Raw genomic sequence first — 21,821 nt, forward strand, 5'->3', positions numbered from 1 at the left:
ATTGTTTTGTGTCCATGGGCCCATATCAGAGATATCCCTGAGAAAGAGAGACTGAGAGAGAATAAGAGAGAGAGAGAGAGAGAGAGACTCCGTGGCCTTGGTCTTGTGGTATTTGACGACTTGTCCACCCTTGCCTCCTTAGGAAATCATCAGGAGGTTAAAAAATCTCCTTGCCCAGGTCTCAGAAAGGAGGCATCATGATCCAACATTAAAGTGGGATCCAGAATATGTATAGAGGGAAACCACCCACTCATCCCATTACAGACCAATGTGCGACCCAGGGCCCATACAGTACACAGGGCTCCCTCACAGGGTGCACACGGTCAATGTTCCCTATGCAGTACTTCACAAAGGAGACTGGCTGTGCAGGAGACCCTCAAAGTCTACAGATCCCCCAAAACTATCAAGCTGTTGTCCCGTTTCAGTTAATCAAGGATGGAGGAATTAAATTAACTATAGAGAGTTTCAGATTTGCTGAGATTTAAAAAAAAAAAAAGAACACAAAATCTTAAGAAACACATGGATGCATTTCATCGGTGCTAATATTTTATTAAGGGAAATAAAACACTACACATAAATCTAAATTAACGCTGAGAATAACTGAAATGCACAGATGAAATATTGCCCACCACAATTCCCACAAAGCTACCACCACAGTCTAGAAAAACTCATCTCAGGAGAAAAAAGTATGTCCATTTGCAGGGCCCACAGTGGGTTCTCGATGCCAAAACCCCAAAGGCACACATGTGTACACCACGGACACATTAACATCTGAGATTCTATTTCCAATGGAGTAACAAGTGCTGATTCAAATTTCCCTCCATTTATTGGAAAACCTATTTACAGAAGAGAAAATTGACATTCCAGAGGGAAGACTACCCTTTGCCACAGCACACAGATTTCCCTAAAGAAAAGTGCAAGGTGTGTTTTGGGGGGTGGGTGTCTGTGCAGGGCCCCAGGGGCATGAGGGGCAGCACACCGTGGACCCAAAGCAGCTGAGCAAGTGCTGATTCCCCACATGAGTCCAGGAGGGGCCACGTCCTGAGGTCTGCAGTCACCCCGTCAGGGTGCAGTGGGGTGGAGGACAATGTCCGAGGCCAGGAGCTGGCTCATTCGCTCTCAGTGTCTACTGAGGATGAGGACACCTGTAGGTCACCGTGGAGGACACTCCAGGGGCCACAGACACAGGCTCCGTTCAACAGGTGGGGGGCAGGAGGGCCGTGAGCAGGGCCTGGCTTCTCGGGAGGAAGGAATGAGGGAGCTGCAAGGAACCGGGAGCTCCAGCAGCTTCTGTCCAATCTGGTGAAGACCATTCCAGGGGCTGAGTGGGGGCCCGTGCAGAGTGCGGCCATGGGGGCTCGGTGCATGGCTGCAGCGTCTCCAAGTGAGGTGTGGCAGGTGTGGGCTGGGGGCCCTTGCTTGGCTGGAGGGCAGGTGTCTTCCTGGGGTGCGGGGGCCTGGCTGTGCATCCACGGGCATGTCTGCTTCCTGGAGCACACAGATTCCCTGAATTCCCCACAGGCCCTCCTGGATGCTCCTGCAGGTGTGCTGGCTGGGGCTCCACCACGCTTTCTTTCGGGGGTTCAGGGTCCTGTCTAGGGGCATGTGGGCACATTTCTTGCCTGGAGCCTGGGGGGGGGCATTTGGAATTGTCTGCCAATGCGTTGCTGACAGCGGGACGGGTGTTCTCCTCAGGATACTTGGGTGGTGCCTGGGTGTGTCCCAGCCCATGGCCCTGGGAGCCAGCCTGGGGACCCTCGAGGGACACTCTGCAGGGCCTCTTGTCTCTCTGCTGCACAACCAGGCTGTCAGCCCTGACACAGGGTTGGCGAGCCGGCTGAGGGGTGTCAGTGATCGGCACTTCCTGGGCACCAGGAGGTCCACCAGGTGGGCTGAGGCTAACTTGAGGGCTTCTGAGATGAGAGGTGGAATGGGACCAGACACTCATGACTGGATTGTCAGTACATGGTTCCATCAGCAGGGCAGGCTCAGGGATAGAAGGCCTCCTGGTGGTGTAGACAGGCATCGGCATGTGTGGACACTGTGGGAATAGAGAACACATGGGACTCCATGAGTTTGGCCCCAGCACTAAGGCAAAATGAACACTCAGGAAAGAAAGAAAGAAACCAACTAACGGCCAAGACCTTAGTAACAACCCCCTCCCCCGAAACAGGGAAAGAAAAAGATGGGATCTGTTGATCTGACTCACCCTGGGAGTAGGGAATGCAGTTGCGGGGCTGGTCCGGAACAAAGGTATGACTGGATGCTTTTGATGCCCTTGAGACATTGTGGGGGGACACGCAAAGTCCTGCCTCACAGCGATGCTTCTTCCATTGGACCAGCTCTTCCATCCACTATGCTCATGAGGCAATAAGAGTCCTGATGCTGGAGAGTCATGGTGGCAGCTCCTGAGAGGGGATGGGCAGGGGGGTAATGTGTCATGAAGGACAGAGGCCTGTTCTCTGAGGTGGTATGTGCTCCAGGAGTGCCCGCCAATGACCATCACATGCCAACCAGCCACGGTTCACACACATACAAGGCATAAGGCAATATCATGGGCACCAAGGAAAAAAAGGGTGCAAAGACCACGCTGCTCAACTGCCACTGGTCAGAGAGGAAGTGGAGCCCCACCTCCCCCAGGAGGCACATGGAGCCCAGGGAGTGCCCAAGGGCACAGCCGGGGAAGCAGCACACACTCACCCTCACATAGTCACAAGATTCCGTGTCTTCCTTCCAAGTGCGCTTCTGCCCCTCCCGGGGTCTCCTGGGGAACCTGTGGAGCAGGGCCTTCCTCTGCTCGGCTTCTTGCCTGCACCAGAAATCAAAGCAGGGAAAGGAGAAGGAACTCCCTTCCCTGGCTTCCAGCCAGACACCTGCTCGGGGCTTGGGCCAACCTGGTCCTTTCCCTCCTCAGCCACTCTCTGCCCACCTCTGCCCCACCCTGACTACAGTGACCCACCAGGTCATCCAGGCAGTTTGTTTCATGCAGAGTCTGAAAGGGTCTGCCTTGGCATGTGCCAAGCTCCATACATTCACTGGTGCAGGGACACTTGTCCAGCCACAAACCCCACACCAAATCAGCAGGGACAGCTCCATCACCCAAATGTGGACCCTGTTAGTCTGGGAGCTCCTCTGCCTGCCTCGCCCAGCCTGGCTCTGCCTGCAGCCGCCCTGCACACTGTGCATGCACATGGACTCGGGGTCTGTCGTGTCAGCCCTGGCGTTCGGGTCACAAGCCCCATTCCTCACCTTCGTCTCTCTGCCTTCTCCCTCTCAGCCTGGTCCAACAGCCCAGCCTGGTGCCGCTGGTCCCGCTGACTCCCCGGCTCCACATTCTCCTTCAGCCTCCTGGAGCCCAAAGCCATGGGAACGAGGGTCATGCCCCAGTGTTTTATGGGGCATCTGGTGCTTGATGCCTTGTGTCCAAAGGCCCCACAGTCCCTGCACTTTACCTGGGGGTGGAAGGGGCAGGGGTCAGTGCATCCACTCAAATGCCAGTGAACCTGCCAAGCACATGAATGGGAGGCCGTCCTCATGGAGTGGCACATGGGATGAGGACAGGGGACATCCTATCTGGCTAGTGAGGTGTCAGTATAGTGAAGACCTCAGGATGCATCCTCTCACAGCCAGTGGGAGGGCGGGGCAGGGAGGAGGGATTGCAGGTGTCAGGTTGAAGACAGGTGGAAACATCATTAAGATTCGGGACAAACACAAGCGTGGATCTAATCTTATGGTGCCCTGAGACTGATGCTCAGAGCCTCTGAGTGTCCCAATGTGTAGACTGCTGGGATTCCAGCCCATGTCAGGATGGACAACAGGGTCCGGTCAATGATCTTCTGTGAGCCTAGCCTGTCGCAAGACTCCTGGCAGAGCTCCTGCTTCAAAACCCATGCCAGCCTCCCCACTCACCCTGGGAGGCGGGACAGGGGGTGGGGGGTCCGCTACATGAGAGGGGGTGCTGGCTGCAGATGGGGGGCCCCGGCAGGAGGATAGGTCCTGTGGCTGAGGGTCTTCTCTCTAGGGACTCCTGACGCTGTTGCTCTTTTTACAGGTTTGCTTTTATGTCCAACTCAGCCCATTGTGAGACCCTGGCACAACCTGGATGGCCCCAGGACCCTGTGGAGCGCTGCCTCCCTGTTGCGTCCTGGACACAGCCACACTGGCCCAGGCACACGGGACACACGTCCTTGAGGGGAGACGGCTCGGCTGTGCACCTCAGGAGGCCGAGGGGCCACTGTGGCCGTGCACGAGAGTGTGAGCAACAAACACTGGTGGCGTGATTTTAAAAACCCCAAACAAGAAAAAACTTAAAGTAGTGCCTTCCATCCTCCACGTGGGAGTAGCGCCTTCCACGGACCTTATTTCTTTGCCCTTTTGCAATGTGCAGGAATGAGTGAGTGGCTGCCTTCCGATGCTCTCTAGGGCAGACTCCTCCCTGGCACAAGAAATTACAGTCACGTGAAGCAAACTGCCCTTTGAACTCAAAGAAATTGTTTCAAAAGAAAAGTTTTTTAAAAGATTTGCTTGATATTATCTGCCTTGTTCTTATTGACTTGAAATGTTGGCATTTTCTAACTGTGCCTTGTTGGCTACAGTAATTCATTATTCCTGTCAAACTGAAAAGTGCCCTAATTGAATGTGTTTGAATGTTATCCTTGCACAGTTCTTTAAATTGAGAGACAAAATGTTTTACCTCACTGTTGGACATACATTCCAAGCTTTTCAACTTTAGGAGAAAAAAAAATAATCATGTTTTCCGGTATTGTAAATTTTAGACTATTTCGTATACATTGTATTAAAACTGCCACATCAATTTTAATGTAGAGATTTTGCAAATCCTAGGGGAGGTGGTGGCCCTGGTGAGCCAGAGCCTGCAGGAGGGAGAACGGGACTTCAAGGTGAAAGTGAGGTCCATCCTGTGCCACCTGCGCCACCAGCCCAGTTGGCCCCTGGAGGTGGTGGAGCTGTGTCCGAAGTACCAGCAGACTGTGGTGGCCATCGACCTGGCAGGAGACGAGACCATTAAAGGGAGCAGTGTCTTCCTGGGACACGTGAAGGGCTACCAGGAGGCTGTGAGGAGAGGCATCCACCGCACTGTGCATGCAGGGGAGTGGGCTCAGCGGAGGTGGTCAAAGAGGCTGTGGACACGCTCAAGATGGAGAGGCTGGGCCATGGCTACCACACGCTGCAGGACGAGGCCCTTTATGACAGGCTGCAGCAGGAAAACATGCACTTCGAGATCTGCCCCTGGTCCCGTTACCTCACAGGCCCCTGGAACTCGGACACGGAGCATGCAGTGGTTCGGCTCAAACATGACCAGGCTACCTACTCCCTCAACACGGATGACCCACTCATCTTCAAGTCCACCCTGGAACGGATTACCAGATGCCCAAACAGGGCATGGACTTTGCCGAGGAGGAGTTTAAGAGACTGAACACCAATGCGGCAAAGTTTAGTTTCCTCCCAGAAGATGAAAAGAAGCAGCTTCTTGATCTGCTCTCTAAAGCCTATGGGATGTCATCTTTGGATGCTTCAGGGCAGCATCCCTGAAGACATTATGGCCACTTCTCCAAGCCCTCCCCCTGGGGATGGAGCCTCAGTTCCCTGGGTTGAACGACACTTACCTTTACTCTTTCAAGGAAGACGATGATGCCCATAGTCAACTTCTGCTGCTCTTGAAGCCATGTGCCTGTTTCTAGACACAGGAATACCTCAGCACACCACATCTCTCCTGACTACGGGCCAGAGTCTGGTTGAATCTGAAGCCTCCCTCCTATAATGATGCATGTGAAAATCTGGTGCTTAATAAAGAACTCAAAGGCTGGTATTGTTGGGGGAAAAAAAAGGAGATGATCATATTTCTTTCTTTTTTTTTTTTTTGGAGGACTGACTTTGTTTATTAAGGGAACCGAGAACAGATCACGTACCCTGGAACCTGAGTTATGCAGGAAGGTAGAAAATATCTACAGTGACTGGGTGACAGAACGGAGCACAGCACAAGGTCCCAGGCCAGCCCACCATGGGACACTGCCCCACTCCCTGCATGGAATACTAAAACCGAGTGGTTTTAGCAGCTGCCCCAAGACTCCAGTAATGATGCAATGGAACAAGGATTCTGTACGGCTCCCCTCAGCTTCCCCGGAGAGAGTGGATGTGAACAGGTCAGAGGCCTGTCCACGACAAAGTGGGGCAGCCAAGGCTGCCTCTGTCCTGGCCACTTGGGGCTGGAGCAAAGGCAAGCCTGGCCTCCTGCCCGGGGTAGATGGCAAGGCCAGTCGAATCCACAAGCTGCCTCATGGGCTGGGGGAGGTTGGAAGATGTGGCATCAGGGAAGCATTCCCACACCAGGCATCCATACCTCAGAACAGCTGTGGATCCACGGTGACCCCACTCACCCCACTGCCCCCACAGGGGTACGGAAGCAGCCCCCGTAGCCCACACTGAAAGTGTGGCAAGGCTGGAGGGGAAGGTGGGAGGCCAAGGAAGCCTGGGGGGTGGACCCACCGATAGTAGCAGAGCTCTGGAGGCTTCTGTGAAATGGGCCGACAAGTGTCCCCATTTCATGTCCACCCACAATCCCAGAACAGGCCCTTGTTTGGAAAAGCAATGAGGGTGACAGTGATGACACGGACCTGCAGATCTTCTGCGTCTCCTGCGGGCACCCTATCAACCCACGTGTTGCCTTGCGCCACATGGAGCGCTGCTGCCAAGTATGAGAGCCAGACGTCCTTTGGGTCCACGTACCCCACACACATTGAGGGAGCTACACGACTCTTCTGTGATGTCTACAACCCTTAGAGCAAGACATACTGTAAACGGCTCCAGGTGCTGTGCCCCGAGCACTCCCGGGACCCCGAAGTGCCAGCTGATGAGGTATGTGGGTGTCCTCTTGTGCGTGATGTCTTTAGCTCGCGGGTGACTTCTGCCTCTTGCCCAAACGCCAGTGTACCCGCATTACTGCTGGGAGAGGTTGCGGCTGCTGGAGTGGTCCTGGAGCGTGTGCACACGTGGTACAAGCCGGACGAGCTGTTTGAGCAGGAACGCACCGTTCGCACGGCTGGGACTGACGGGCAGGATCACTGGCCCTGACGCTGCACCTCACGATCCAGCATGACCCGCTCACTCCCGAGCCGCGCTCCAGTGCTGACCGCTGAGCCTCACTGGCCCCGAAGTCCCCACGCTCTGCATTCCAGGCCCGGGAGCCGCCCGAATCCCCCGTTTGGCTGCTCTGCCATTCATCTGTTTCTCCAGTGGTCCCTGAGTTTCTCCCTGTGCCCACCCACCATTTGACTACCCCGCTGCCGGTATCAGAGGGTCTCAGGATTTTCTTCTGTCCTTGTCTGTCCCTCTGTCTCTCCGTTCTCTGTGCCTGGGTGGGACTGTGCAGTTTGCTCACTGTTGCCTCCCCTCTCCCTGGTTTTGTTAATAAAATTTTGAAGAACCAGAAAAAAAAAAAGAGATGATCTCTACAGGGATAAACTCTGTAAAGCCTGAAGCTCAATCAATTGATGTTGAAAACTCTCAAAGGGAGTAAAGGCTTGATCTGAATGGTCTAGAACATGTGCTGTAATTTAATAGAAGAGATGGTCGTCTTAATATTTAATGATTTAAAAGAACTTCTCAGTCCATGCGAAGAGTACAGTCCAAGGATAAATCAAATTTCTGAACGCATTTTATGCTACATATGTGTATACTTTGCAATCCTCAGGTGTTCGTGCCAAATATTCTCTTTCAATAAGTCCTTCTATAGGTTTCTTAATAACAACTGTACTTGGGAAGAATCGAGCCTTCACCTGCTGAGTTACCTCTGCTACTAACACACTGTGCTGCATCTTCTTTCTGGATTTCGTTATCCGCAGGATAGCAGCTTTGATCTCATGTTTCCTGTCGTCATCTACTTTCTGCCTCGTTTCTTTCCTTTCTGGGTCAGATTCACCTTGTTTGGCAGCAACTGTTTGAGTCTTGACTCTGTGTACTTTGGATGTGAACTGATCATTAACTGTGAATCTGTGGCCATTTTCTGTTTCCTTGGACTTGGGTTCTTTTGTAAGAACCCGCTGTGTTGGTTTACCACAGGCGAGGGACTGCAGGGCTCTACCAAGTTCTCTTTCAGGGATATCTGTTTCTTGTTGAATTTCCTCAAACGTGTATTTTTCTCTGTATGATTTAATTCATACATCTTTTATTCTTCTTTTGGCAAACATCAGATAATATGAGCAAAACTATATTTCTTGCTCACTATAGTTACCTACATTCTTTTTTGCTTTATATAAGTTTGTAAACATATGTTAAGTGGATAAAATTCTTGGCTAAGGACATACTCCAAAACTCTGACATATACTTTTCTGAGTTAGGGGAAAAGAAAGCTTATGAAACTTCCATTAGACCATAATCACACAGCAAACTAAATTAGTATATGCTGTTTTTAAATTAACATCTGCCATTTTTTAAAGACTTCAGGTTTTGGTTACAGCTAAAATGATTTTTATCTGAAGTTTATGAAAGAACAGAAGCTGACCACACAAATCTTACTCATAAGCATATTGGCCGTTTCAAAATAGAAAATAATAAAAATAAACCTATAATCAAGGAAATTCCACTCATCTTATTAGAAAAAAATTGCTACCAATGTTATTATAAATACAGATGGCAATTTGTAATAACTAGGTTTCATGATATTTGCTTTATTTCTTTTTTTTTAAATTTTTTATTGGCGTTCAATTTACTAACATACAGAATAACCCCCAGTGCCCGTCACCCATTCACTCCCACCCCCCGCCCTCCTCCCCTTCCACCACCCCCAGTTCTTCTTCTCTTTTGATTTTAATGTAACGGATTGGGATCCCTGGGTTGCGCAGCGGTTTGGCACCTGCCTTTGGCCCAGGGCGTGATCCTGGAGACGCGGGATCGAATCCCACGTCAGGCTCCCGGTGCATGGAGCCTGCTTCTCCCTCTGCCTATGTCTCTGCCTCTCTCTCTCTCTGTCTCTCTCTCTCTCTGTGTGACTATCATAAATAAATAAAAAAATAAAGTAACTGATTACTTCATAATAAAGGCAAGCCATTTAGCATTTTATAATTTAATTCTTTTATAAATTTCAGACCCCAAAAATTTCAGATCAAGTATTACAAAACAGCCAGCCTTCAGAATATATTTTGTTTGGCAGACAGAATGGTTTTTCTTCTTTTGAATTGGAATACATTCATGCAGTACTTAACTTGCTCTAAGCTGACCCATCCCTACTAGCTTCCCACATTGTCACCAGCTGGGCATGTGAGGCTGACACCCGTTTTTAATATTATAAAACTCAGTATTAACTTACAAAAATTAAGTTGCATGCATGGAGCAAAAATTCAAATATATCATAAACTTGATGCTAAATCTTAATACTCATTCCTAATTTGGGAAAAAGAGATCAAACCAAAAAGGACTCATCTTCATAATACTTAGTTACATAAAACATTATCGATAAGAAATGTTTCTATATATGGATACTGTCTTTTTAGAATAGTGTTAACAGTAACCTGAAATCTGAGATAGATAAATCATTCATATCACAAAGTATTATATACTGTCTTTCCTATACAGTCTTGGCTCCCAAACAGTGGGCTTCAACTTCATCCCTACATATAATATAAACATTCTCAAATATTTGAAATAAAGGAAAGGTGTCATTAATAAGGCTAACTAAAATTACAACAAAGGCTTTCTTCTAATCCTAGAGAATGAAACAAAAAGAGAGGTCTTGTAAGACACATTGGAAATGAGGAAGAATTTGAAGTCAAGTTGGCCCTGGACCCTTTTACATTGCTACTCCTTCTGTTTGTTCAAGTTAAAGAATAAGAGAGGCCACCAACTGCTCCTTAGTGGAACAGGCTGCAAAGAAAACAAAGCAGCTAAGTGATGATGAGGAAAACAAAGAATATAAAAAGTTGTAGTTATGAAGATAATCAATGAATAATGGAGCTCCTGGCTGGCTCAGTTGGTAGGGCATGCAACTCTATCTATCTCAGGGTCATGAATTCAAGCCCTATGTTGGGCAGAGAGATTACTTAAAAGAATTAAAAATAAAAGACATTAAAAAAACTGTAAAAAAAAATGATGGTAGTAATTCTATTCTGAAGTTTAAGAAACAGCAAGGAGTAACAAATAAATTAGAGAGACAGTAATCTCCCTATTTTTTTCTTCCATTCCCTTTTAATTTGAATACAAATACAGAAAGAATCATGTCGTCTGCTCATAACTCACTCTTTGACTATAGAATAAGTCAAAACTTGTAAATGCGTCATTGAAAACATATTAACACTCCATCTGCAGCCTTTGAGGTTTCAGCCATACTTCACTACCAGCGTTGTGTGAGCAAGCCATATAATTTCATGTCTCCTTGTGTCTCTTTATGCTGCTCTGCCTCAGAAACCCCTTTTTTCCTCTCCTGGGTAGCTCAGTGGTCGAGCACCTGCCTTCGGCCCAGGGCGTGATCCTGGAGACCCGGATCGAGTCCCACATTGGGCTTCCTGCATGGAGCCTGCTTCTCCCTCTGCCAGTGTCTCTGTCTCTCTCTGTGTCTTTCATGGATAAATCAATAAAATCTGAGTGGCTCAGTTGGTTACGCATCCCCCTTGATCTTGGCTCAGGTCATGATCTCTTGGTTGTCGGATAAAGCCAAATGCCAAGCTTTGCATGTTCGGCAAGAAGGCTGCTTGGAACGCTTTGTCTCTCCTTCTGCCTTTCCCCCTGCTCGTACTCTCCCTCTTTCTCTCACTTTTTTTTAAGTGTTAGAAACGCTTATTTGTCAAAATATTTTTTAAAAAGTGGGAGGAGTGAAATAAAACAAGGCTAAATTTCAGCTAATGCTGTACCACGATCACAGGTAAGACATAAAGCAAAACAAACAAAACAACTACCACCCCCAAAACCCCAATGGTCCTAGCAGTTTCAGAAGATTAGCCTCAACGTTAGGGCCCAGAGCTAACAGAAGAGTAAAAGGTCTCGTGCCACTACATGGTCATTTTAAAGGGAAAGGAGATGTTGCAGGTAGACAGGGAGAAGGGCTCAATTCCTAAGGAAAGCAAGATAAGAGGGGGATCCACGGTACAGGAAAAAGGGGATGCCAGCATAATCCTTACCTAGGGCTGCTCAGAGGCTGAGAATATAAGGAACGGAGTGAAAGGCTACAGGGACTAGTATCAAGAGGAAAGAAAAGTCAACTGATAAGAATTAAATTAAGAAAGAAAACACAGTTGGTCACAAACTCCTTTGTTTACTCAAACACGAAGCAATGGAAACATCGTGGCAAGGGGACACGCGGAGCAGGTTCTCATATATGACCGCAGCCCAGGGTTCAGTCCGCAATGACCCTACCTCCAGTTTCTAAAGGCTGAGCACCGTGCTCGGTCCACATGTGCTCCCGCTCACACTGGGCTATGCCATACAGAGAATCCGTGCAGCTGCTGAGGCCTGCGGCAGCTCACTCTCTGGCCCATAACCGTGGGGAGCACAGCTGTGGCACGACGAAGGGGGCTCCTGTCCCTTCCATAGTAGGACGAGGTGTTGGCAGCGGCAGCAGCCACAGAGCCGAAGTGGCAGCAGCCCCTGAGCTCGGCAACAGGTGTCTGTCATAGGGATCAACAGAAGTGGGGTTGGGGTGACTGGTCCCAGCTGTGCTCTGGTCGTGAGGCAGATGGGACATGGACTGCTCCGCGCAGTTGTACGCAGAGGCTGCTGCTGCCGCCGCCACTGCCTCATAAGAGCGGACCCGGTAGCGCTTCTAGGAGTCGATGCTCCATATGCATCGTTGTAACACGTGGGTTCCCCGCAGCCCAGGGTGTACGGCGAGCGCACTGCTCCATACTGTCCGTTATGCTGCTCAGTAAAGTCCGCCACACGACCTGTGCGATCTACTGGACACTCTTTGGACCAGTGCCCCTCTTTCCCACGCCGATAGCAGCCACTCTGGTCTCCCATCCCAGGGGCAGTCCGAAGTCGGCTTGTGGATAACTGCACGTGCATCCTTTTGTCTTGAAACTCTGTGTTGTCAAGGCCCCTGATGGCCTCCACTGGAGGCCCGTTTGACACCTTGAAGCTTAAATAGGAGTTGTTTGAGGAGACCAGTGTGTGCCTCTCAGTTCCACTGGCTGCTTGTGGTCTCCAGGGGAGGTGGGATTTTACTTATTGAGTCCCTCCTGTAGGGCCAGCATTATGTATCCTGAGAAGCAAAATGAGCGTCTGGCCACGATCTGTAATGTTGGAACACCAAGGAGGACAAGTGGTGTCCCAGGGAGGCCTTGCATTGTGTCCTTACTGCATGTGGGGACATCTGTGATTTTGATTTATATTTGGGGTATCTCTGAGGCAAGAGTGCCCTGAGTTCCTTACCCTAAAAGGAACAACTCTTAGACAGTGGCCCAAGAGTTTGTAAGAGGTGCTGATGGAACCATTTGCTGACCAGGGCATCCAGAGCTAAATGGCAGCCTAAAGCTTGGCTTCTACTGCTGACTGTTGGGTGGGTTGTGTCCTTTATTAGGGACATAAATATTCCACATGAGCTCCCCCCCTGTAGCATGGTGCTCATACCATCCATAAAGTAGACAAACTCCATTGCAGTTCACTCAGTTGATGTCATGGGGGCTCCCTACATAGCCAAGGGGACTGGGGAGGGCTGACCTTCTCTGGTATTGTGGCATCCAGCAAGGGACTGAGGAAGAACAGGGGAGACCTCCCCTGCAGGTGGGATAAGCCCGCGGCCTCAAGTTCGACTCTCTCCTGCATTGAGGAGACCTCAGTAGCTATGCCTCCCAAGGCTCAATGGACAGCTGGATGTGGACGGTCACACGCCAGTGTCTATAGGAACCTCTCTTTCCAGGAGAGCCCAGGATGTGGCAGCAGTTGTTACTTGGCTGGTGTATAGCATAGACAAGGACGATATTTTCTTGCATCTGAGGGCCTTGGGCACTGTATGTCCATTATGGATATGTGGTCCAGAAAAAAAAAGGCAAGTCCATTGCTTGTCATGGGAAACAAGTCCGACCTAGAGGAGCGGAGGCAGGTGCCCATCGAAGAGGCAAGGACTAAAGCAGAGGAGTGGGGTGTGCAGTACGTGGAGACATCAGCTAAAACGCGAGCCAATGTGGACAAGGTATTCTTTGACCTAATGAGAGAAATCAGAGCCAAAAACATGTCCGAGAACAAAGACAAGAAGGGCAAGAAAAGCAGCAAGAACAAGAAAAGTTTTAAAGAAAGGTGTTGCTTACCATGAAAGCCAAGATGGCGGATGAAGTCAGTCGCCACTAAGGACATAGGGCGGGCTCATTAAGAGAAGAGTATAGTTGACGCCTTGATGTGTTCCTTGCTCTCCCCAACCTCATTCACACATACTTCTTTAAAAGGGGAAAATATTTGTGAATCAGTGGCTGGCAGGAGAAATAAGCCCTTGTCCATGCATTGGAATGGCTACTTTGTTGGGAGGCTTTGGAATTTCCTTCTTCCCTTCTCCTTCCCAAAAGTTTTATCACATACGTAGTGCTATAGGTAAGAAATAAGTGTTAACTAAAAAGAAGTGTACTGTCATAGCATCTTATTTCCCTCCCTAGTTTTATAATATCACCATCTTTTGTTTTGAAATAAAAATGTCTAATTAGGTTTGGGGAAGGGAGTAGGATAAGACTCTCCCTAACTCTTATCAGCTTAACAGAAGTATTCAAATAAATCCATTAAGCTCTAATAAAAACTGAGAGATTTTTGGGATAAGTTTTTTGGCAATACCCCATGGATCTGAAGCACGGTGGATAAAATAAAAATAAATATGAATTGGGCCAAATAGGTCAGTAACAAGCTCACAAACCCTTCACACATATGAAAAATGAAAGTTGAATTCTTTGTATTTAAATATTAGCCAACTATAGCCTGTGTTAGCTATTTCTCTCCTGTGGCATCCTGATTTTTGTGTAGAAGCTTCTTTTTAGCAAGTAAGTGAAGACTCAAGAGTAATATACTTTACAAATGACACAGTTTTCTAACCAGGTCAAGACTATATCTTTGGATACACCATCTCCTAATTGCCAGATCGTAGGCTCATCCTTCTCTGTTGGTAACCAATGTATGTCCTTCTGGTCAACCTCTGCATGCAGAGGTGAAGAGAGCCTCTTTGTGTGTTTCTTTTAAGTATAATGAGTTCTTCTGAAGAATGTGATGAGTTGAAATTGTATTTTCAAATCATGAAGCCAGAGCCTGTGCCAGACCTTCTGCTACCTCTCATAGATTTGCTCTAATTTTAAATGTAAAATTAGGAGAAGTGGAAAAGGAGAAGATAAGCCATTGCCTTTTTACCTCTAGGAATTGGCTGCTATTTCTATGTAATTTTCTTCTGAGACAGCCATAGAGTTGGTTAGAAAAAGGCTTTTACTGATGAGATATTGTTAAGCATTCTTGTATCAATATTCTCAATTTAGCAACCAGAACATTTTTCCTCACGAAAGGAGTACTGTGTGATGAAAACCCAGTATTCAGCATATTTTCCCCCTTTTTTTGGAAGTGACATTTCACACACAGGTGCCAAAAGTGAATTGGGGTGGGGAGAGTGAGAAACTTTCAAATTTATAGTTATTACAGAAATTGTGGAAATTATGATCTGACTGGAAAGCAATCTTGTATCACCTCCCAAAGAATCATGGTCATTTTTTAAATAAAAAGCAGACAAAAAATTGTTGTTTCCTGCCTTGTTAATGTTCTCCATTCTCACTGGTGTGAGGTGGGATCTCATGGTGGTTTTGATTTGTATTTACCTGATGGCCAGTGATGTGGAGCATTTTCTTATGTGTTTGGTGGCCATGTCTATGTCTCCCTCTGTGAGATTTCTGTTCATGTCTTTTGCTCAATTCATGATTGGATTGGTTGTTTCTTTGCTTTTGAGTTTAATAAGTTCTTTATAGATCTTGGTTTCTAACCCTTTATCTGGTGTGTCATTTGCAAATATCTTCTCCCGTTCTGTAGGTTGTCTTTCAGTTTTGCTGTGCAGAAGCTTCTTATCTTGATGAAGTCCCAATAGTTCATTTCTCCTTTTGTTTCTCTTGCCGTCATGGATGTATCTTGCAAGAAGTTACTGTGGCCGAGTTCAAAAAGGGTGTTGCCTGTGTTCTCCTCTAGGATTTTGATGGAATCTTGTCTCACATTTAGATGTTACATCATTTTGAGTTTATCTTTGTGTATGATGTAAGAGAATGATCCAGTTTCATTCTTCTGCATGTGGATGTCCAGTGTTCCCAGCACCATTTATTGAAGAGACTGTCTTTTTTTCCAGTGGGTAGTCTTTCCTGCTTTGTAGAATGTTAGTTGACCATAAAGTTGAGGGTCCACTTCTGGATTCTCTATTCTGTTCCATTGATCTATGTGTCTGTTTTTGTGTCAGGACCACAGTGTCTTGATGACCACAGCTTTGTAGTACAACGTGAAATCTGGCATTGTGATGCCCCCAGCTATGGTTTTCTTTTTCAATATTCCCCTGGCTATTCGGGGTATTTTCTGATTCCACACATATCTTAAGATGATTTGTATCAACTCTCTGAAGAAAGTCCATGGTATTTTGATAGGGATTGCATTGAATGTGTAAATTGCCCTGGGTAGCATTGGCATTTTCACAACATTAATTCTTCCAATCCATGAGCATGGAATATTTTTCCATCTCTTTGTGTCTTCCTCCATTTCTTTCAGAAGCGTTCTGTAGTTTTTAGGGTATAGATCCTTTACCTCTTTGGTTAGGTTGATTCCTAGGTATCTTATGCTTTTGGGTGCAATTGTAAATGGGATTGACTCCTTAATTTCTCTTTCTTCAGTCTCGTTGTTAGTGTACAGAAATGCCACTGACTTCTGGGCATTGATTTTGTATCCTGCCACGCTACCGAATTGCTGTATGAGTTCTAGCAATCTTGGGGTGGACTCTTTTGGGTTTTCTATGTAAAGTATCATGTCATCTGCGAAGAGGGAGAGTTTGAATTTTTCTTTGCCAATTTGAACGCCTTTTATTCCTTTTTGTTGCCTGATGGCTGAGGCTAGGACTTCTAGTGCTATGTTGAATAGCAGTGGTGAGAGTGGACATCCCTGTCCTGTTCCTGATCTTAGGGGAAAGGCTCCCAGTGCTTCCCCATTGAGAAAGTTGCTGTGGGCTTCTCGTAGATGGCTTTTAAGATGCTGAAGAATATTCCCTCTCTCCCTACACTCTGAAGAGTTTTGATCAGGAACGGATGCTCTATTTTGTCAAATGCTTTCTCTGCCTCTATTGAGAGGGTCAGATGGTTCTTGTTTTTTCTCTTGCTGATATGGTCAGTCACATTGATTGTTTTACGTGTGTTGAACCAGCATTGCATCCCGGGTATAAATCCCACTTGGTCATTTTGAATCATCTTCTTAATATATTGTTGGCCTCTATTGGCTAGTATCCTGTTGAGAATTTTTGCATCCATGTTCATCAGGGATATTGGTCTCTAATTCTCCTTCTGGGTGGGGTCTTTGTTGGGTTTTGGAATTAAGGTGATGCTGGCCTCATAGAAGAAGTTTGGCAGTACTCCATCTCTTTCTGTCTTTTAAACAGCTGTAGTAGAATAGGTACGGTGTCTTCGTTAAGCGTTTGATAGAATTCCTCAGGGAAGCCATCTGGCCCTGGACTTTTGTGTCTTTGGAGGGTTTTGATGAGTGCTTCAATTTCCTCCCTGGTTATCGGCCTGTTCAGGTTTTCTATTTCTTCCTGTTCCAGGTTTGGTTAATTGTGGTTTTCCAGAAATCTGTCCATTTCTTCTAGATTGCCTAATTTATTGGCATATGGCTGCCCATAATAAGTTTTTAAAATCGTTTGTATTTCCTTGGTGTTGGTAGTGATCTCCCCTTTGTCATTCATGATTTTATTAATTTGAGGCTTTTCTCTCTTCTTTTTAATAAGGCTGGCTAATGGTTTATCTTACTAATTCTTTCAAAGAACCAACTCCTGATTTTGTTGATCAGTCGCACAGTTTTTCTGGTCTCTATTTCATTGAGTTCTGCTCAAATCGTTTTTAACCCTCTTCTTCTGCTGGGTGTAGGATCTATTTGCTGTCTTTTCTCCAGCTCTCTGACAATTGGCTTTCTGACATTGAATTGTAATCCAGATTTTGTAACTCTGTGGGAGAGAGGACTGTTTCTGATTCTTTCGAGGTGAGGTTTTCCTTCTAGTCATTTTGCTCAGTGCAGAGTGGCCAAAAACAAGTTGTATTGGGAAAAGGAGAAAAAGAGAGGAGAGAAAGAAGGAAAGAAAAGAGAAAAAGAAAAAAGAAAAAAGGAAGAAAAAAGAAAAAAAAGAAAGAAAAAGGAATAAAGGGAAAAAAAGGTGGGGGAAGCAAACAGAAATCAAAAGCAAAACAAGGGATTCCTGGGTGGCACAGCAGTTTGGCGCCTGCCTTTGGCCCAGGGCCCGATCCTGGAGACCCGGGATCGAATCCCACATCGGGCTCCCGGTGCATGGCGCATGCTTCTCCCTCTGCCTGTGTCTCTGCCTCTCTCTCTCTCTGTGACTATCATAAATAAATAAAAAAAAATTAAAAAAAGCAAAACAAAAGAAAACAAAACAAAGCAAAACAAAACCACGGGGTAGTATCTTCTGATTCTGTATACTTTAAGTCCCTTGAATTCCCCTGGAAGTTGTCCGTCTAGCTGGTCTTCTGGGGGAGGGGCCTGTTGTGCTGATTCTCAGGTGTTAGCACTTGGGGGAGCTGCTCTGCCCCCTGCCTGGTGCAGGGCTCAGTGGGGGTTGTTTACCCCGTGAGGCCCCTGGAGTAACAACCGCAGTGGCGGAAGCAGGTCTGGAGCCCTGGAGTCAGCTCCTGCAGTAACTACAAAGCTCTTGGTCTGCAGGGCCTTGAGGCTCCAGGGCGGGGCCGCTGATCTGCTCAGCCTGGGGCAGGAGCGTCCTCGCTGTCCTGGGCCCTCCGGGCCTCTGCCTGTCCCGGGGGAGGCCAGATCCTGGGCTGTGTCCTGGCGCCCTGTGCTGTGGGGCCTGCGCTGTTGGATTTGCGCTCCCGCCCCGTAGACCCCTCCGCGGAGCCTCTTCCTCTGCCCTAGCCCCTCCAAGCTGCTCCCTCCATGCAGCCCCCTCCGCGGAGCCGCCACCGAAGCCCCCGCCGAGCTGCTCCCGCCCCGCAGCCCCCTCTCTGGAGCCTCTTCCTCTGCCCGAGCCCCTCCAAGCTGCTCCCGCCGCGCAGCCCCCTCCTCGGAGCCGCCGCCGGAGCCCCCCCAGCTGCTCCCGCTCCGCAGCCCCCTCCGTGGAGCCTCTTCCTCTGCTTAAGATGCCGAGCTGCTCCCGCCCTGCAGCCCCCTCCGCTGAGCCGCCCCCAGCCCCTCAGAGCTGCTCCCGCCCCGCAGCCCCCTCCCCGGAGCCTCTTCCTCTGCCCGAGCCCCTCCAAGTTGCACCGCTGCGCAGCCCCCTCCGCGGAACCACCGCCCGAGCCCCCCCTAGCTGCTCCCGCTCCGCAGCCCCCTCCGCAGAGCCTCTTCCTCCACCGGAGCCCCTCAAAGCTGCTCCCGCCCCGCAGCCCCCTCCCCGGAGCCTCATCCTCTGCCCGAGCCCCTCCGAGCTGCTCCTGCCTCGCAGTTCCCTCCGCGGAGCCGCTCCCAGCCCCTCCGAGCTGCTCCCGCCCTGCAGCCACCTCCCTGGAGCCTCTTCCTCCGCCCGAGCCCCTCCAAGCTGTTCCCGCCCCGCAGCCCCCTCCGCGGAGCCTCTTCCTCCGCCTGAGCCCCTCCAAGCTGCTCCCGCCCCGCAGCCTCCTCCCCGGAGCCTCTTCCTCCGCCCGAGCCCCTCCAAGCTGCTCCCGCCCCGCAGCCTCCTCCCCGGAGCCTCTTCCTCCGGCCCAAGCCCCCCAGCCAGCTGCTCCTGCCCCATAGGCCCCCTCCGCGGAGCCACCGCCTGAGCCCTTCTGAGCTGCTCCCGCCCCCGCAGCCCTCTCCCCGGAGGCTCTTCCTCTGCCCTGGCCCCCCCCCAGCTGCTCCCGCCCCACAGCCCCCTCCGCGGAGCCGCCCCCGAGCCCCTCGGAGCTGCTCTGGGTCCCGCCCTGCGTGCTGCAGCCCTTAGGGAGCTCGGCGCACTCTCCCGGGGTGCAGGTGTCTGTTAGTGTCTCAGGGAGCCCGAGGGCATCCCCGCCCTCCTGGGTCTTGCTCTAACTCCCCGCGAGCCCCTTTCTGTCCGGGAAGGTTGGTGCAGCTCCTGCTCCTCCGGGACGGGGCTCTCCTGCCCCGGGGAAACTCGCCCCGGCCTCAGCCCGGCTCCTCGCGGGGCCCCTCCCCCTTGGAGGCCTTTTGTTTCTTTATTTCTTTTTCCCCCGTCTTCCTACCTTGATAGAAGCCGAACTCTTCTCGCTGTAGCACTCCAGCTGGTCTCTCTTTAAATCTCAGGCCTAATTCGTAGATTTTCAGGATGATTTGAAGGTTATCTAGGTAATTTGGTGGGAACAGGTGATTTGGGGACCCTACTCCTCTGCCATCTTCCCCTCCTTCGATTTTTTTTTAAATTAGGAAAAAATCAGGCAATAATGTGGGGTGTGACATACAAATGTCCCCACCCCCCGGGAGCTGAAGAAGCAGCAGGAAGGGGCCCCCCCCCGCTGTGTCCCGCTTAGAGGCCTGCGCCTTGCTCCGCTCTATCACTGTCTGCTGGGCAGAAAGTTGGGGCGGGAGGAGCAGGACGGTGCTGCAGACGGGACATCCCACGCGGTGGCGGGACAGGCTGATGTGCGCTGAGGACACAATCCTGCGGCAAGGCTTTGGGGCTATCCGCACAGTTAAAACTTGCTTGAAAGGAATAAAAAGCTTCTGGCTTCTTTTATTTTTTTTTTTTTGTAAGATTTTATATATTTATTCGGCAGAGACCAAGCATGAGCAGGGGGCGGGGAGGGCAGAGGGAGAAGCAGACCTTCTGCTGCGCGGGACGCGGGGCTCGATCCCAGGACTCTGAGGTCACGGCCTGAGCCCAAGGCAGATGCTTCCCGCACTGAGCCCCTGGGCGCCCCAGCTCCTGGTGCTGAGGGGGCCCCACATCCCGGAAAAGGCCCCGATGCAGCCGCGCCGGCAGGTGCCCGCGGCTCACCAAGGAAACTGCACCGTCTCCGCCTCCATGTCCTCGTCCCACAGCGGCCTTGAGCTGCGGCTCCATTTCGGGGCAGCGGGCGGCCGTACTGGCCACAGGGTCACCCGGCATCGTGGGCCCCTGCAGGTGGAGCAGACCCTAGTGGACACACCTGCCGAGAGCAGCCTGATGCCTCCAGGAGCCCCAGGCCCACGTGCTCCTCTCCTGAGTGGCCCGGCACGTCCCCGGGCTAAGCCCCGCCGGTGCCTGAGCTCGGGGGTGTGGGCCCCTCCTCAGCCCGGGGAGCTCCCACGCCTGCACCTCCCTGGGCCGCTGCCCCAGGTCCCGCCGACCGATCCTGGAGATCGAAGGCTGGACCCACGTCACGCTCATTTCTCCTCTGCGGATTATCCACGGTTCTTTGCTGCGATGTCCTTAACCGAGGGATTTTAAAGGAAGGCCGTCTCGAAGGCCACTCGCTGGGATTGCCCCCGAGGACCAGGATGTGCTGGTTCTGCTGCCCCTCCGGCCCCTCTCGTTCTCAGAAGCGGGTTCAAGCCTCAGCCGTGCCCTGTGGGTCCCCGCAGCCCCGCCAGCTACCTCCCCACAACGGTGTCCTGGCCACGGGCCTGGACTGCGGTTCCCCCCTCCCCCCAAAGCCTGTTGCAACCGCTCTCTGCGCCTCACCCCTTCTGCTTCTCTCCGTGTCACTTGTGCGGACCCTTGGTGCTCAGACCCGGGGCCCCAGGAGCCTCCTAACCGCAGGAGCTCCTGCAGCATCTCGTCAGCGCTCGTCCCCCCGCGGACGGGATGCTCTGTGCTCTCGCTCTTCTCCCAGGTGAGCCCTTGAGGGTGACACCTTGTCCCCACATCCCCGTCCTCCCAGTGGCGGGCACAGCTCCTGCCCGGCCGGCGGCTCCCTCCTCGGCTGAATGAAGACACCACCAGCCCAGGCTAGGGCCTGGAAGAACCTGTGCGGCTGCGAAATTTCCGCTGCATGTCCCCTTTCATGTGCCTAATGAGGCAGTGCTGATGTTTGGGCTCCTAAGGACTCAATATCCATTCTCGGGTGTCATTTTCTTTTGATTTATTGTCTGTCTCTCTCTCTCAGCGTTTTCTTTTCTTGCCATTTCCTCCCTCTCGAAGGAATGGGAAGCCAAGTATTTTCTCCACCTGGAGCTCACCTGGGGAAGCGATCCCATCTTATCTGTTAAACATCTTCATGGGATCCCTGGGTGGCGCAGCGGTTTGGCGCCTACCTTTGGCCCAGGGCGCGATCCTGGAGACCCGGGATCGAATCCCCCGTCAGGCTCCCGGTGCATGGAGCCTGCTTCTCTCTCTGCCTGTGTCTCTGCCTCTCTCTCTCTCTCACTGTGTGCCTATCATAAATAAATAAATAAATAAATAAAAAACATCTTCAGCCGCGAAGAGGTTGCAAATTGCCAACTGCCCTCTCCAGCTGCAGCGGAGGCACAACACTTCCTTGCAACAGGGGACCGTCTTTCTATGATTCCCTCGCATCCTATCATTACAAGTGCCTGTGCTCAGATTCAGTATCATTATGTCATTTGCAATGCGGCAGCACGATGAGAACCAAATCAGAAAACACCACTTCCCGTCAAAACCGCAAATTGTAAACATGCATTTCTCTTTGAGTCTCGGTGATTCCGTGTATTTACCACCTGAAAATCCATACTTTGAGAGCTCTTTCCCCAACTTGTTGGAAGGTTAGAGAATATAAGAA

The 21,821-nt window shown here is 50.2% G+C and overlaps 1 long non-coding RNA gene and 2 pseudogenes across 1 annotated transcript in view; 2 read left to right on the forward strand and 1 right to left on the reverse strand.

Moving 5' to 3' along the window:
- LOC144283935 (uncharacterized) overlaps positions 1 to 21,821 on the forward strand; it is a 315,621-nt gene that overhangs the window by 31,628 nt on the left and 262,172 nt on the right. The gene's annotated exons all lie outside the window — the stretch shown is intronic.
- LOC144285090 (adenosine deaminase pseudogene) lies at positions 1,351 to 5,558 on the forward strand (annotated as a pseudogene).
- LOC144285091 (RNA-binding protein 4B pseudogene) lies at positions 11,358 to 12,598 on the reverse strand (annotated as a pseudogene).

The sequence above is a fragment of the Canis aureus genome, chromosome 15, assembly GCF_053574225.1.
Source record: "Canis aureus isolate CA01 chromosome 15, VMU_Caureus_v.1.0, whole genome shotgun sequence".
In the NCBI taxonomy this organism is placed as follows: domain Eukaryota; kingdom Metazoa; phylum Chordata; class Mammalia; order Carnivora; family Canidae; genus Canis; species Canis aureus.